This window comes from Tenrec ecaudatus, chromosome 4, assembly GCF_050624435.1.
Source record: "Tenrec ecaudatus isolate mTenEca1 chromosome 4, mTenEca1.hap1, whole genome shotgun sequence".
NCBI classification, from domain to species: Eukaryota; Metazoa; Chordata; class Mammalia; order Afrosoricida; family Tenrecidae; genus Tenrec; species Tenrec ecaudatus.
The window spans coordinates 93,836,626-93,850,770 of record NC_134533.1 but is presented as its reverse complement, the minus strand read 5'-3'; positions in this window follow the sequence as shown (position 1 = coordinate 93,850,770).

The window sequence follows — 14,145 nt, the reverse complement described above, 5'->3', positions numbered from 1 at the left end:
TCTCTCCCTCTTAGCTCACTCCTGTGTGGTCTAGACAGACCTGTCTCTCTCCCTAGGCTGTATCTTCAGTGCTAAACTAGGTATTGCCTTCTACTGGGGAGGGAGTCAACATAACTCGGCTTGGGCCACCCCTGTTGTCCTCTCTGTTCGTTCGCTGCTCCATGCCAGTGTATTGCCCACAAGTCTTGGTGCTCTGGGATGGGGTCTGGTCCCTCTCTCTCTTCCCCCTCGGTGTGTATATATCAGTGCCCTGTTCCACCATCACCCTCGCTTTCTTTTTTCTTTCTTCCCCCTCACTTTCTCTCTCCTTTTCAGTTGACTGTCATACGCATCCCTGAGTTACATAAGACCCCTGCCAAAGTACGTGGACCTTGACCCAGAATTTAAGGATTAAGTCACTTATCCTCTATTTCCATTGTACTTTTTGAACTTATCTCAGTGGACTCATGTTGTACTTCTCCCTTTATGTGTGGCTAACTTGGTTTAGCATAGTTTCCCCCACTCTTTCATGAGGCAATGTGCCCCATGCATTCACTGCTGCATGTTAGGGCTGCCTAGTACTCCACTGTATGCATATCCCAGAGTTTTCCAATCCATTCATCAGATGATGGAAATTTAGATTGTTTCCAGGTCTTTGAAATTGCGAACTGCACCGTGATGAATATTGGAGCACAGATGTCTAGTCTTGGTCTGTTTCTTACGTCTTCTGGGTATAAAGCAAACAAATTTTAAAAGGTCCACAAAGGAAATCAAATGATAAAGTATTCCATTTTAACCTAATTACATCTGCCATAATTGAGTTTACATTGCTCCACTAATAAACTTTTTACTATCTTCATATTACATTATACACAGATATGTATGTGTGTATAAGTCTGAGTTTTCTGAGAAATTATTAAACTATTATATTAACTAAAAAGTTACATAATGAACTTTGTCTTTTATTATCTTCTAATCTACAGTGCAAATTTCAAATTAAAGTCAGAGTCTTTAGAATAGAAGGCCAAGAGCTCACTGGAATCAGTCCATGACGCATAGTGACCCTAGAGTTTCCAAGGCTGAAATCGTTACAGAAGCAGGCTTCAGAGCTGCCAACCTCTGGTTTACAATGGAGCATTCAGCCACGGTGCCATTGTAGCTCCGTATCTTCAGTGCAGTGAGTTGTTTGCTTGCTTTTAGAGTGATTTTTGAAGACTTCTTGCAGTCCTATAACCCTTTGCAGTGGAGTGGCACAATTTGGGTTGTTACTGACAGGTAAACTGAGGGAAAAAAAAGAGAGAAAAAGTTAAGAGGCTGTAACAGCTCTTTATTAGGAAAGAAGCTCCCGGACAAGGTTCCGTGGTCTAGCAAGTAGCCCAGGGAAGTCGCGCCCAGTGAGGAGAGTGGTGGGTTTTTTAAGGAGCATCCCTTTGTGGAGGGGGAGGTGCTGCAGCTGCTGGGGATTTTCCACAGCTGTCATGGTTTTCCTCGGTCTAATTGTCCAGCCATTGCAGGTGGGGAAGAAAGACAGTTATTCTTGGAGCCAGTTCCAAGACATGTCTGTCAGCTTCATTTCCAGGTACATGCTGGGAGAAGGGTTGAGACCCTGACAGACTGTCCCTGACCCGACAGTTATTGGTTTATAAGAAAAGAAAAGAAAAACTATGTATATTGTCCACCGTGGCTTCAGAATTACCAAGGTGGCAGGTAAATGCACATATCCTCATACAAATAGCTTTAGAATGACTATTTCTAAAGATAATTACTAATATGATCAGAGATGAAGCAGTATTTGTCAAGTTAATGTCAGTTTCCAGTCACTGTGCTTAAGACCCCACAAATCCTTTTATTCAAAAATTATTTTCAAATTTAATATGCAGTCAAGTTTTTTCTTCATTCACCCTAATCTATTCATAGAGTTAAAAATTCCCATAATGAGTACCTCTATGCATGTCCTAAGCTAAGAACTTTAGTTATTGACCTGCATAAGCTCTAACAATAGGTTTATGTACTTCTGTCTTCTTCATCGACTGACAGTCTAGTTGTTTTGCAGACTCAAGACGTGCATAAAAGGAGAGACAGAGATGCTGAAATGGTCTGGGTTCATGTCTGACCTCATCTGGCTACATAATGAGAGGGGCATCTAAGTCCACACTCACCAAGAGATGATTCCTATTAGGTGGGGTCAGACATGCCTCCATCCTCCAACCTTCTGGCACTAACCTTTCCTTCCTCAGCATTCTATTTCTCTGTTCAATTGCACAATCCATACGATGACCACAGGGAGCCCTTGCCAATACTCACCATTATGAAGTACATTGGGGAAACTAACAGGGTCACTATGAGTCATAATCAATTGGAGGACAGTGAATTGGTGTTTTGAGGGAGCGGGTTAAAAATGAGAAGCCTACAGTTTTCATTGGCAGCATCTCTTATCAGCCATGCTGACAGGGATATTTCTCATTGTTCTTTGACCTCTCCTTCAGGAGGTCCCTTGGCCAGGAAGCCCACCCACTGCTCTGCTTCCACCATAATGACACTGCTCCTCTGCTCATTCTCACAGTCTCCCTGGTACAACAGCTGCTGCCTCTGTTGTCTCCTCCACTTCAGGGCAGGCAAAACTGCTCATAGGTGGTTCTTCTTTCTTGATGATTTCAGAACTCTTCTACCAGCTTATGTGATGGGCCATAGGATAGCACATCCCTAAGTTATAGACCTGTACACATTGTTTGCATGATGCCCCCAGTCCATGGGTGAGAGTTACACAGACTACAGGAGAGCCATAATGTGCTATGTCACTTTATTGAAAGGGACAATATATTGCTTTCCTGTTTTCTCTGGGTAAATTCCTGTCTTTTAGAAGACGTTCATATTGCTTGAAAAGAAATACACCAGCCAATATGTACTTACCTACAATATTGAGGAGCCTGGTTTGGCAACAAAAAAAAACTGGTCAAGAGGGCAGAAGAGGCAACCTCTAATATCAACTCTGGAAGAATCTAATCATAAATTCTCAAGTTTTTTCATTTAAAATTGAAGCGAGTTTGGGGGAGCTATCCAAAAATATATAGCAAGTAATTCTATAGGTAGTCGTACACAAATGCTAAGAAAGCAAACAACTTTTTATTTCATTTTTCCAAAGATTTGGCATCTTCTCTCTTTCTTTTTTTTCTTTAGATTTAAATGAGGGTTAGTATAGTAGGTGTCTCACAAAGTCTAGTGCAAAGGACAGCAGCACAAGGTGCAATCTACATGCAATACAAATCCCCCCTTTTGGCTTTGAACAATAATCAAGCAGCAGCATCTCAGAGCCACACTGTACATTAAAAGTAAAAAGACATCTTGGAGAAAACACAGCTTCTTAAAGGAAACAATCCCTATGCAGAGAATGGTTGGCAGGAATAGGCAGGCACAGGGCTTCCTGGAATGAGGGGGGAAATGAAAGAAGTGAACAATACCTCTATGTGCTAACTGCTCTAAAATCTTCAGCACAATGGCAGTTATGGCTTGAATGGTGGTTATGGATTCGGATGATCATCTCACTGAGTGCAGGATGAAATACATACTGGCCTACCAGTGGCCAGCACACACACACACACACACACACACACACACACACACACACAAACCCCAGGAGATCTTTATTGGCCTAATTAAAAAAGTCCATTCAAATTCCCATTCAATGACTAAGGAGACTAAGACTAAAGGACCAAGTGACTTGCTTCAGTCACCTGGTTCACACAGGTAGTCATTAACTGGAGAGCCCTACAATTCCAAGCCTGTCTCGCTTTAGAGAACTGAACTTTGAAGGATAACAAGCTGTTTCACCAAAACCTCTGAGAAAGAATATTTTATGGAAGGATGGCAGTGTGAGAGAAAACTTTCGCACACACCAGCCCAAAGCTGACCAAATGATCTCTGAGCAGTAGAAGTGGAGAGAATAATTTCATTTCTGAGGACGTTCACACTAAGATAAAATCCGAGCAAGGGCATGGGAGGAAGGGTGTCAGAAATTCTCCCTCATTTCTTGGCAGCCTCCTCAGTGATGGCTTTCCCTCTCCAATTACTTGTGTTGATTGCTAGTCCCTGTGCTTCTCTCTTATCTGATCCACCAACATTACTTCCATTGTACAGTTCAGAATTCCTGGGAGTCAACTCTAGTCAGCATCAGGAGAAGCAGCTAAGATGACATAGTTGAGAGTTCAAGTTCTAGAGCCCAACTTCCAAAATTTCATGCCAATTCGACTGGCATAGGGGATACCAGGCAATAGCTAGGTAAATTATTGAGTCTGTCAGTGTCTCCATTACCGCATCTGGAAAATAAGACTATTAATAACAGTCGTAATTAAAAGTTGCTCTCAAGTTGTCTCTGACTAGTGGTAACCCTGTGTGTAAGAGTTATCCTATATTCCATAGGTGTTTTTAATGGCTGTAGCTCCTCAGAAGTAGATCACCAAACATGTCTTCCAAAGTGACTTTGGGTGAACTCACATTGTCAGCCTGTCAGTGAATAGTGGAGCACATTGACGAGGTGCACAGGGGAAGATGTGCACCTGATCTCACTGCCTGTGAGTGGATTCCTACCCCCAGCAACACTGTAGGACAGAGTATCACTGCTCCTTGGGATTTCTAACATGGTAAATCTTTGTAGGACCAGGCATTTTTCTCCCAAGGGGAAGCTGATTGGTGAATTTGAATCCCTGATCTTGCAGTTATCCACCCAATGCTTAGCACACTGTGCTGCCAGAGATCCTGGTCAACCCAGGAATTCTTAACAACGGACCTTCGTACACCAGGAGATGCTGTGGTGGGATAGTAGGCTGCACATTGAGCTGGTAACTGCAATGTAAGAAGTTCAAAGCTACCAGTTGCTGCACGATGAGGCTTCCTGCCCCCATAAAGATTACAGTCTCTAAAAGTCAAGGGGCAGTTCTACTCTGTCTTTTGGGTAGTGAGTTTATATATATATATATATATATATATATATATATATATATATATATATATAATCAAGTGCTTAAAACAGCACATATTAGGAACTCAATAAAGAATAGTCATTCCTGTGCCCGTAAACCTGCGAGAGTAAATACGGAAGCAGACTGCCTCTTCTTCATCCTCAGAGTGACTGAACCTCCAATGTTGCATGTAAGGAATCCTAATGGTGAAGCATTCAAAGCACTCAGCTGCTAACCTAAAGGTCTGTAATACAAACTCACCAGCCATTCCGTGAGAGAAAGATGTGTCTGTCTGTCTCTGTAGCCTGAGGATCAAACCCACAAGCTGTGTTCCAGATTTAATAAGTAAGTTTATGATACACATATTTTCAGAGGAAGACATATAAGCATAGAATTATGGGACCCAAGGAGAATCAATCCACAATTATTTTCCAGGAAACACAGCAACATGAAAGTATATGGATTTCATAAGAGATAGCAAAGGTAAAAGAATATATGCTAAGGGAGACAAAAAAGGAGTATAGACCCACTGCATAAAAGTTAACAAATGAAATGGATAACATGGTTAAGCCACTCACAAAGAGACAATGATAAAAGAAAAAATAAATATAAATAATAAGCATGAAAGACATTTATTTTAAAGAAGATATGTTAATGATACCACTTAGAACTAATTGTGCATAAAAGCTGAAACAGAAAAACTACGTAACAAAAACAATAACTGAACTCACAGAAATTTCCATGTAGGGTAGTTGTAAGAACTATAATTTCCTAAGAATCTGTCTAAGTACAAAAAAACATACACACTGAGTAAAAAACGATTTTAAATAGATATCTGAACTAGATAAAAATAAGTGAACTCTCCAAGAACCAAAATACACATGTAGATGAGAGAGATAGTGAACACTACGGCACATAACTTCAGAGACACTAAGAATAGGTGCTACTTTAAAAGATCATTCTAATGCCCTCAAGTGGATTCTGACTCATAGTGATCCTAGATATTGGGTTTTCAAGACAGTAGTAAATCTTAAGGAAGAAGATAACCTCATCTTTTTCCTGGTAACTGGTGGGGTTGAACCTCCAATTTTGTATTTAACAGCTCAAGTCTAACACACAGTGCCACCCAGGTTCCTTAAAAAGATAATAGACAGCATACATTTTAGAATAGACGAAATGCTTAATTCATCAGATTTAGTATACAAATTGAATCCGAAGAAGGATAAGCAAAAAGCAAATCAAATCTAAATACACTGTGCTAAAATGTAAAGTGCTGAAGACAAAAGAGACAGTCTTTAATAATACCAGATGTAAAAAGGCAGAATTTCCCCAAAGGACGGACAAGTAATCTGACATGATTTTCTTAGAAGAAACATTGAAGTTCACTGAAATTACATCTTCAAAACGCTGAGGGAACATAGTCAGCCCAAAATTATATATTCAGGAAGAATATAGTTTAAGATTGAAAGCACAATAAGACTTTTTTTTAACATTGAAAGCCCAAATGAGTTTCCAACATATCCTCATACAAGTGACTTCTAAAGACTGTTCATCTAGAAAAGGGATCATGACATCAGAGGTAAGGAATGAGAATTTAGAAAGATAAACATGTAGCTATATCTAAAATAATACTAACTCACATATCAACAATAAATTTGAAAATAAGCTGGAATGACTATATAAGATGGTTGGGCTGATATAGCTTGTATATACAGAGAAGAACAAAAATAGCACATGGGGAAATTCTATTACTGCTTATGAGCAGGGTCTAATTACTGGAAGATCTTTAACATAAGTTTAACTTTTAAAGGAAGCAAATTAGGAATACTAGTTTAAAACTGCTGGTGTTTGCTAAACTAAGCAAGTGGTTTGAGACCAATGCTGCCTCAATGATTTCCTGTACAATAAACTAAACAAGTGTGTGCATCAAAATGTAAAATTTAAAACTCATCATTTAATCCCTCTCCAAAAAATATGGAAATAGAGAAATGAGAGAAAACATAAATAAGATCTTTAATTAAAATATATCAATAACCAATATAAATGCAAATAAACTTTCAAATTTCAAAAATTTATTTTGCAAGTAACACTTCAAAACATAAGAACAAAAGAACTTGAAAGAGCATAGACTATATACTAGCAAAATACTTTTGAAACCAAACATAGAAAACCTATATAAATATCAGAAAATGTATACTGTAAATCAGAAAGTATGTTAAAAACAAAGAAAACTGAGTAATAGTAGCAAGAAATATAATGCATTTAATAACAAGTTTTAAATAATAGCTCAACAAAACAAACTAATTGTCATTGAGTCAATTCCAGTATTTAATAAATCAACATGAAAATATTGATAAACTCACCATGGTAGAATTTACCATATATTTCTTAATAATTCGTCAAATATGCTGACCCAAAATTAGAAACATGGTAAGTTTGTCATCCAGATTTAAGATACAATTGGGATACTTCACTTCCTAGGAAAATACCACATAGAAAAGGAAGACGTTTAATGTTTTCTGCTTTCTTATCCATTAAGGTTTGATCTGTTTTACTTTGTTATTATTGTTAATTGCTTTTGATGTTTTTCTGTATATAAAATGCAGGATAGGTAAATCTACAGTGCTAGTAGCTGGATTAATGGCTCCCTGTGGGTGGACAGAGGACATGTGAAGTTCATCAATATGAGTACAAGAATGAAGAAAAGACTCTGACGGTGATTGTGGTCTTGATGTGGCCAAACTATTGAATTGTCTGATATATGATTTACATGCAACCAAACTTTTTATAAAATAAGAAGAAATTGTAAAAGTTTGAGTAGCTATGTAATCATTTTTCCATCACCTGTGTGTTAATGTGCATACTACAGTAGTGTACATGTTGCTGTGCTACTGGAAGCGGTTACGACTGCTAGCATGTCAGTACTGGGAATACCTCACCTTGGTAAAGCGGGACCAAGGCTTGACCCAGGCTGTTCTGGTCCAGTGCTGACTCACAGCGACCCTATGACCAGCAGAGCGAAGCACTGCCCAGGCCGGTGCTATCTTCACACCTGCTCTTCACGTTGAATCATTGCTCCAGGCACTGTCCATAAAAACGAGACGAATACTGAGAATTTCATCTTTTCACCGTTACTCTTGATGTTACCTATTGGTCCAGCTGTGAGGATTTTGGATTCTTCATATAAAGTTGTAATCCACACTGATGCCGGAAATCCTTCCTTTTCATCAGCAAATTCCTCAAGTTCTCCTCACTTTCAGGAAACAAGGTTCTAACGTCTGCAAATGGCAGGTCGTTAATTAACTGTCCTCCAATCCTGATACGCATTCTTCTTCATATAATCCAGCTTCTCTGATTATTTTCTCAGTATAAAAATTGAATAAATATGGTGAGAAAACACAACCCAGATGCATACCTTTCCTGATTTTATACTAATCTCTTTGTAGCCTTGATGGCATAGCTATTACATATTAGACTGCTAATAACAAGGTCAGCAGTTCGAAACCATCAGCCACTCCCCAGAAAAGACTTTCTCCTCCCATCAGAAATTCATGTGGCCAACTCGGCTCTCTTCTGCTGGCTCTCTATGAGTCAGAAGCAACTCAATGGCAGTATCTTCGGTTTTTGGTTTTTGGAACATTGCCTTATTCGGATCCACACAATCTAATACCATTTCATAATAAGCAAAACACAAATAAACCTCTTTTTGGTATGCTCTGCTTTTCACCAAGGTCTAGCTGACTTCAGCAATGATATCTTTTGTTTCGCATGCTCTTCTGAATTTAGATTTCATTTCTGGAAGCGCTCTGTCAGGGGACTGCTGCAACGGTTGGTGGGTGGTGTTCAGCAAAAATTTTACTTGCTTGTGATATTAATAATATTTTTCTATAATTTACACATTCTGTTGGATTGTTTTTCTTTAGAGTGGATACAAATATGGATCTCTTCCAATAATTTGGCCAAGTAGCTGTCTTCCAAATTTCCTAGCACTGACAAGTGAATGCTTCCAATGATTCATAAGTTTGTTGAAAATTTCCAGTTGGTGTTTCATCAATCCCTGGAACCTTGTTTTTGGCTAATGCTTTCAGTACCATTTGCACTTCATCCTTTAGTACCAATGGTACTTGAGTACATACTACTGCCTTCTCTAGATGCCCTTTGAAATTTTCTATTCAGCTCTTTGACTTCAAGAGTTCTTCCAATTGGTTTAGATATTCTATGATTAATAGCAAATTTCAGAGTCTCTTCTGACATCCACTTTGATCTTTTCTTTCTCTCCTGTCTATTTAGTGACCTTTTGCTTTCTTTATGAATGATGTCCTAATGTCCTCCCGCAGCCCATTAATCTCTTCTGTACTGGTGTTCATTGCAGCAAATCTGTTCTTCATGTTCTTAAAATTCAGGTGGTATAAACTCAATGTTGCATTTCATCTCTTGTGAACTTGCTTTCATTTTCTTCAGCTTAACCCTGAACTTGGATATGAGCAATTGATGGTGTGCTCCACAGTTGCTCCCAGTCCACTGGTATTCATTTACCTTTTTCATTGTCTCATCCACAGATGTAGGAAATTCAATTTTTATGTTCTCCATTTGGAAAATTTCATGTGTGTAGTCCTCATTGTGTTCTTGAGAAATGGCATTTACTATGAAGAAGTCATTGGTATCGCAAAATTCCCCATGCTATCTCAAGCTTTGTTCTATCACCAAGACCATATTTTCTGTTCTTTCCTCTTCATTTTCAATTGTTGCATTTCAATTTCCAACAATTGTCAATGCATCTTGACTGCATGGTTGATCAATTTTAAACTGAAGTCATTGGTAGAATTCTTCAAACTCTACATTGCTCTCTGTAGTAGTTGTTGCATACATTTGAATAATAGTGGTATTGACTTAATTTCCTTTATGTGGAAAGATACAATTCTATCTCAGACAGCACAATACTTAGGATAGATCTTGAAATATCCTTTTTGATGATGAATGTCCTTAAATCTGACATGGTGACAGAGTAAGCCATATGATATTCTGACGCAAATTGCCAAAACCAGTCCATTTCAGCTCAATGACACTTAGAATATTGATCTTTATGAGTTTCATTTAATCTTTGACAACTACAAATGTTCCTAGATTCATACTTCATACATTCCTACTTATAATAATTAATTGACAATAACAGCTATTTCTTCTAATTTTGAGCTGTGACCCATCAGTAAACAATTACTTCATGCACAATGTAATCAATTCCATAATGGAATCTTTGGAGAGCAGTCAATCAGCTATAAGAACAAGGTAGAATTCAACCCCTTTCTCAAGACACAATTGAAAGGAAGTTTTCTCTGGCTGTGGCCCATAGCCTCTATAAGTGATCACTGTGAAAAATCCAGGTCTGGATCTTGTACCTGGCTCAGCAGCCTCTTGTTTTGGGGACTTGAGTCAACAGCTTGCCATATTGCCTATAGATCTTGGGTTTATCAATCCCCATTACTATGCAAATTAAGAGGAAACTCCAGCCTCACATCTGATCCACAGACTGAGAGTCTGCCAAAACTAGGATTAGACCTCCCATTTCTACAATTTTGTGAGATATTTTCTTGATATAAAGTGCTCTCTATATGTACATATGTAATTATCACTGGTTTTGCTTCTCTATAGAACTCAACCAAAGGCTCAATGTGTTAGTCTGGGTTGACTAGAGAAATAAATTCATAGACATATATGTGTATAAGAAACAGCTTTAGATAAATGAGAAATTATACATTAAGAAAACATATCAGCCCAGTCCAGATCAAGTCCATAAGTCTGATATTAGCCCATATGTCCAATACCAATCTATAAATTCCTCTTCAGACTTACACAACACATGCCATGGCACTGAATGTAGGAAGATCACAGACCATTGGGTGGAAAGTCTTGTGGATCCAGTGGCAGTGGACGCATCTCAGCACTGACATGAGTCTCCACATGGCTCCACCAGCTCCAGGGCTCTGGTTCCATCAATGTGTCTCCCTGTGGCCTGTCAGCAGGAATGTCTCGCTGGGAGAGAGTGTGTGTCTGGCCTCTAGTGAGCTATTTATTGCCCGCATGCCTCCATAAGAGGTCATCAAGCTGTGACCTAGTTAACAGGCTAAACTCCACCCTTTCACTCTTAATAGTCCAATATGATACCAGATTATGTAACTACCACATTCAAACATCGCAAAAATTTTAGAATAGAACAGGATCAAGGAGTATGTCCTGTTGTACATCAGGTAGCTATAAATCTGAACAGACTTGATAGCTCTTAACAAGTGGGAGCAAAAGAGGTTGGAGCTTAGGATAGGAAGTAATTATAATGACAAGCCATGAATTTGTCTTGGAATGGAGAGGGGAGAGATTGTAAAAGGTGCTAGGGTCAATTAATTACAGTCCCAAAGTGATAGCACAATATTACTGGAAGGGGAGAAAAGCAGGACAATTATAACACTTATTGATGATAACACTGAAACTCAAAACGTTAATGATCTTATTTTAAATTATAGTGAGTAATTAGCAGAAATAGCACTACACAGAATGTTCTCTAAGTACCTCTCCTAGTTTCCATTATTCTGTACTATACTGCACTAATGTTTCCATCTTCCTGATCTTCCTGTTGTTGTGACCTGTCATTGGCTCAGCCTTCATTTATGGTGGCTCATACACAGCAAAACAAAACACTGCCTGGTCCTGCACCATCCCAACTATCAGTGATGGATAGACAGCTGTGTTCACAGGTTTTTGTGTGACTGATTTTCATAAGAACATTTTCATCAGGACATTCTCTAAGCTGGTTTACTATGGAAACGCCAGAAAATAAGTTCAGCATAATAGTAATATGTAAACCTCTCTGAAAGATGGGTGATGTGGCAGTCACTTCTATTTCTTTTTTTTTTTACAATTTATTGGGGCTCATACAATTCTTATCACAGTTCATACATATACATACATCAATTGTATAAAGCACTTCTGTACAGTCTTTGCCCTAATCATTTTTTTCTCCTCTTTTCTTTTTTTACATTTTATTAGGGACTCATACAACTCTTATCACCACCCATACATATACATACTCACTTCTATTTCTTAAGAGTTAATGTTCACCCACAATCAACTCAAGATTCCTACCACTCAGATATAGTTAAGGCTTAGCATTTCTGTTTTGATAATGTTGTAAATCCTAACTTATAAAAATAAGTATTTATCTTCAGGAAAGAGGAAACATATCTTTTCCAAAATAAAACTAGCTGACTTTGAGATTCTGCTAAGCGTGATAAAAAATTGGAATTTATTAGAAGTGATAGTTGTACAACATAATGAACACAATTATTGATACTGAATCACAAATGCAAAACATCTTGAAATGACAAAATACTTGGATATATATTTTAAAGTATATATATGCACATATATACACATTATTAGCATAATTTAAATAAATAAAATTAGCTGTAAAATTCCCACACTGGAGAGAATGCAGATTGCAATGAAATGTTCTGGAAATGCATTTGTACTCCATTCATATTTAAATTGCCTCCAATTTCTCTTTCATAACCCTTCACAAAATTCTGCCCCCTCTGGAAAGCTTAGTTTTGAAACACTGTTTACAACCCACAATTTTGCTGCTTTATATGTTTTAAATAACAGTATTATTAAAAAGTACCATGAATCCCCTACTCTAAATGCCTGTAAACCACTCCATGCTGTCAACTAGTTTGACAAACTTCCTGCTCCACTTAGACCAATCTGAAAAAGAATTTCTTTAAGGTCATCAAACCTTGAACTATGTAGTTGTAATCATTATTCAGTAAGATCTTCAAGAAAAGAGGCTTGTTTTGACTTCTTTTTTAAAAAATTTTTTTTACAAACTGACAAATCTTTCTCTGTCAGAATCAATTAATTTTAAAAAGGTGTGTCAAATATATGTGTGTCATCATTCAAAAACTTGTCAAAATTAAGTCATCATTTAGTATCAGGGTCAGAAAATAAAATAGCAGTTAAGTTGATTTTTCTCGTAGGTAACGTGGCAGCATCTTGGTGCCATTAATTTCCTAGGAAGTGTACCTTATCACCTTTGAGAGACAACTTCAGTTCAACCACAGCGGGGCCTCAATACTTTAGAGAGCATTTACCACCTATGAATGAATGTGGATCGAGAGTAAATTCCTCTTAATGTTATGTTTCTCAGACATTAGGATAAAGAAACAGAAAGCACTCCAGAGAGATAAAAATGAAACTCTCTATAATTGGATGCAGAAGTCTGAGTGTGGACTGGGTCCCAGATTGCCGTCCTAAGGACAATCTGTGCTGTTAGAAAGTGCCGCTGTTACATTGATATTTCCTCCCTCTTTATTACTCCTGAAAGACCATATTTGCTCTTATTTTTATTTTTCCTTCTCTATTCCACCATCTAATTTTCTCCCTATACTTATTTACTTTTGATTTCTCAGTAGCTTACCCTCCTTGATTTTCTACACAATATTGAATTCCCGCCAGTTCTGTAAAACTCATTCCACATCACTTTAACGTGTGATTTTTCTGAGACCCAGATGCCGTGAACGCGAAGCACTGTGCTGTCTGGAATCCAGTTGCTGCCTCTGTTTGGTTAAAGACAACTTAATTGCTTTCAGAGAAAGCTCCAGTTCCAGCGAGTAAAACACATCCAATGATGGCAGTGAGCAAGATGAGAGGGAGAAAGAAATAAGATGTCATCTGTCTGCCGGAGGTTCCCCGTGGCGCTTATCATCACAAAGGAGGCAATGTCAATGTTGGAGGGAAGGGCATCAAAAAGAGTGACAATACAAAATTGACAAGTGAGGTTCCCAGGAAACTATGACTGAACCAGAGGTAGAAAAATAATATCAAGCAAACATTTCAAATAAGTGACAGCTGCACACAAAAGGCAAATCAGGAAGCTTTTGGCACACTAAAAATTTTTTTAAAAAAAGAATGATAGTCTTTCTGTTTCCTCGGAGTTCTCTAGAGGAATGAACTCACATTGCGTGCAAAGCTATGACTGAAGTAGGAATTATGGGGTTCCTGCTCTTGCCCAAAATGTACATATGATTTTTAAATGTATACTCAACATCTCATTCCGTCTCATCTGATGTAAAAGATTATATGAGTAATTTACAGGAAGACACAGCATTACAAAGTCAAGAGCAACTTAATTTAATCGCAACCAAAATTGTCAAGCTGGAGAGGG